The sequence below is a fragment of the Elephantulus edwardii genome, unplaced genomic scaffold (assembly GCF_000299155.1).
Source record: "Elephantulus edwardii isolate Elephantulus edwardi_28Jun2011 unplaced genomic scaffold, EleEdw1.0 scaffold00061, whole genome shotgun sequence".
Taxonomy (NCBI): domain Eukaryota; kingdom Metazoa; phylum Chordata; class Mammalia; order Macroscelidea; family Macroscelididae; genus Elephantulus; species Elephantulus edwardii.
Window position 1 is genome coordinate 8340755 of NW_006399811.1, and position 4645 is coordinate 8345399.

The window sequence follows — 4645 nt, forward strand, 5'->3', positions numbered from 1 at the left end:
AGTTGCTCTGTGGGAGTAAAACCTAGATATCTCTTCCCAAAAACGTTGTTGTTATGTAGCATCACACAAAGTTCTGTCAGAATCAACTAATAGCTGACCTTCCTGCATGTTTTAGAGGCTTTAAATGGCACAAAAGGAGATTGTCTTTCTTTCTTTCACTGAGCAGCTAGTGGACTTGAACTGTCTGCCTTTGGGTTGGCAGCATAATTCCTTACTGATAGGCTACCAAAGCTTCCTAAGAAAACCTATAAGGCAGTTTTATTCTGTTAAATGGAGTTGTTATGAGTTGAAATCAACTCAACTGTGCCCAAAATTGCAAGTGAAGTAAGTTAGACTGCAAGAAAACAGGAGTACTAATTCTAACATTTAACCTTATTTTCTTGATAAAATTAGAGATTAAAAAGCTTAAAATAAGTTTTAAATTCCTGATCCCACAATTTACATTCTTCTACTTACAAAAAGAAGGTGATGTGGGATTTTGTGAGCCAGTGGGAGTGAAAACAATCTCAGTGCCACACAGCTTATTGCACTGTAAAATGAAGAACAAGTTAGATGCCTGGAATATATCTGTCACTGGAAAGTTTAACTACAGTTCTGAATATCACCAAAAAGTCCCTGTCCATGTAAGAAACAGAAACAATCAATCATAGGAGAGAGAGAGAGAGAGGGAGAGACAGAGAAACCCCAACATAACAGCTGACCAAGAAGCTTCCCTACCCATATATTGTTGGTAAGGTTTTTGTGTACCTTAAAGATACATGTGCATATATGTAAATTTGGAAGGCAAGAATTATCCCACTGAACCACTAATGCAGACATATATGTTCTAATTTGAACACCATTATCTTAGTAATAATGTGAAATAGTAAAACCCAATGGTATCTTTATTGGCAGAATGACTAACTGTAGATACAAATTTATAGTTAGAAAATCTAGGATCCTTGCCTAAAGAGTTTTAGAATTGTGCAACAAGCTAAAATGGTTACACAAAAGTACTCAGTTCAACTCACTGCTTTCAATTTGGTTCCAGGTCATAGGAACCCATCCTCAAGTTTCCACGGCTTTAAATCTTAATGGAAAGAGGCTTCCTGTATTCCTCCAGAGAAGCAGCTGGTAGATTCTAACTTAGAGGTTGGCAATGTAACATACTATGAACTCTGCCACTAGCTTACTTAGATATAAGTGAGGATATGCACACTTAGTAGTTTTCCTTTATGGGAATAATACAGTGAAAAATACAACTGCAAACATGTATATATTAATTTTTTGCTATTCGATGACATTGTATTGATTTCGATTTATAGCCGTCATATGTGTAACAGAACAAAAATTGTTTCGTCTTACTTCATCTTCTTAATCATTACTATGTTCAAGTTCATTGTTAGAGTCACTGTGTTAGTCGTACATATGTTGCTGTTATTGTTTACAGTTGAATTGGAACGGGCCCATAGCTGTTCCTCCAGTGGGTTTTCAAAGGCAGGAAATTGCACTGGAGGAGATTATCCACTTTTCTCCCGGGGGGCAACTGGTGGATTAAAATTGCATACCTTTGCATTGGCAGTACAATTCCTTAACACTAAGTCACCAGAACTTCCTACATAGTTTTATGCATATAATCGGTATATGTAAATTTGTCAGAATCATACATATTAAATAAGAAAGAAGTATTACAGCATGGTAAAAAAATACACAGATCAGCTCACTAAGGACAGCACTCCTGAGAAGGGAGATTTAGAATTATGAAATATATGACTTTTGTGTGATTTTTAAAAACATATTTTTTTATTTTTCAAGCTTCATATTAAACTAATAATGCTGTATGTCCACATCTCTCTCTTTCTCTCTCTCTCTCTCCCCCTCTCTGTGTGTGTGTGTTTATTAGTTTATTGGTAGGAAAGGTCCACATAGCTGTGATTGAAGTCAGCTCTCTGAAAAATTGGTCATTTAGCAGTGGTCACTCTTTCAGTCTATCACACCCTTATTATGCACGAGACAGTGCTAGAACTAAGTTTACAACTAAAAATAAAGATAAATTTTCCTTCTCCTCAAGAAAATGACAGTCTAGTGGGGAGTTCAGTTGTGAAAACAGACTAAAGGTTGTTGTTAGGCATCGTCAAGCTGGTTCCAATTCCCGTTGACCTTACGTACAATAGAGCAAAACATTACCTGGTTACTGTGACTTCTTTTACATCCTTTGGGTGTTATCAGTAGAGAGAGTCCCTGAAGGAGGACATCACACTTAGAAAACTTGAAGTGAATTAGCGGGAGACTCTCAGTGAGACGGATCAACACCATTACTGTAACAGAGGGCGTAAGCACAGCAGAAATTGTGAGGGTGACACAGAATCAGGCAGTCCTTCCTTCTGGCATGTATATGGACATATTAGTCTGAGTCAACTACATGATGGCTAACAACTACACAGTCAAATGCCTTTGCATAATAAAGCACAAGTAAACCTCTCCCTGTTATTTTCTGTTTTAAGCCAAGATCCATTTGACATCAGCATTGATATCCCTCATTCTACATCCTCTTCTGAAACCGACTTTAATTTCTAACAGTTCTTTGAAGGTATCCTGTTGTATAATTTTTAAGCTATCTTTTGCAAAGTTTTACGTGATCAGTACTAGGGCAGGAGAAAGCATTTGTTGTGTGTTAGAATCGTCTGTAGAGAGTTGCAATGCTAACGCAGAGGTTGTTTTTCTCTGGTGGTTCGAATCCATGAATTGCCCCAAGCAAGAAAGATGGAAAATTTCTTCCTGTGTGATTTACAGCCATGGAAATCTGCTGCAGAGTCAGCTATGAGTTTGTGTGTTGTTTTTTTTTAAGTATGAAAATAGACCAGAGGTTAGTAAAATAATTGTAACAAAGTGGAAATGTGAGCTATAAAAAGATTAAATTTTGACACACAGCTAAACACAACACAGATGTCACAGTAGTTAAGGTACAAATTCAAGAACATTTACTTGCTTTTTCTCAATGTTTGTGCATTCTAATTTTATTTTGAAAAAAATAATTGGTGGAAATGTTGGAAGAATTTCTCCTCATTGGAATTCAACTATGGTTGACATCTCCTCACACTTGTTTTATCTAAATCTATACATTTACATGCACTTCTCTTTTGCCAAAACATTTAAAAGTAAGCTGCTAACAGTTTCATATGTTACTCTTAAATATGACAACATTAAATTACATTAAATATGACAACATTTATGTACATAAACAGAGATCTTCAAACACCATGTCCTATTTCACCTGAGGAAATCAACATTAACTCAGTTATATTAACCACACTCAAATTCCCTCAAACATCCCCAAGCCCTATCCTCACCTTTATTATATTTTTTTAATATTTCTGTACCCTGTAATTTACTTCTACTGTGCATATGAAACAAACTTAACTTCTTTAGATTGGCTTCTCTGCCTAAAACTCAGCTGTACATTGGCAGTTTTTCTAGCTGGACTGGTTTATGATTGGATCTGTCCAGAGAAAATAGAGAAAGCATTTCGGGATAGGCTACAATACCACATAAAGCCTCTAGATGTCTGCCTTGTATTGAAGAAACGTTTTGCTTCCTCTTGCTGGAAGCACTAGAGCAGCCACTCCTGAAAGAAAGAATTTTTTTTTTTTACCAGTCAACATAGATTAAGGAGTCAAATCCAGGTTTCCAAATTCTAAAGTGAACATAAATAAGCTCTACTTAGATGGTTCTCCAAACCTTCGGCACAGGAAGAAAGTTGCCACTTGAGACAGTGTGAGGGTAATAAAATAAAGTGACTAGGGAGCTCTAATGGTCTTCTTACTTCTAGTGGTAAGAAGCTGCACTGCAATCCCAAAGGCACATGGTTCAGATCCACCAGCTGTGGAGAAGGATGGACAGTCTCCTCTCACGCAAATTAGCTGCCTCTGAAAATCCACTGGCGGATCAGCTATAGCTTGGTTTTAACTTGATGGTACGCAACAACTCTAAATAGACCAGTATATATTCACAGATGTTTCCATTCTTTTAAAAATTATTATCTTGTTACTATTCAACTGTCATACCTTCATCATACACATTCATTTAAGCGAGTAGAGAAGCTGAGTGAAAGGAGTTTAAATAACTAGAAGTCCATTAAAGAGATGCCCAGCAGAAGTGACTCAGCACTTGAAAGAGTGCGAGATTATGAAAAGACTAAGGAGAGTAGTTTTGAAGGTAGATGCTGTGAGAGTTTGGGGAGATAAGTTAATATTTTGGGCATAGTTTGCTGTGTGTTATTTAAATTGTATAATTATACATTAACATCCTCAGATTTATTCAAGTTATAGTGATACTAGCTCCCTATTGACTTTGTTGGACAAAGATTTCATTGTATTGTACACAGCATTATCTTTAAGTCAGATTGAACTTGACAACACCTAACAAGTATAAATGCCATGCCTAAGGGATTTTGGTAAGCATTTTGCACACAATATCTCACTTAGAGGTACCTAAGAAGAAAGGTCTGGTGATACACCTGAAATAGCAACCACTGAGAACCCTATGGAGCACTGTTCTATCCTGACACACATGGAGTTGCATGAGTCAGAGCTAATCCCATGTCATCTGATTTGGTACTTATTTTATGCTGTTGCTGCTATCATGTGAAAACTGACTCATAGCTGAT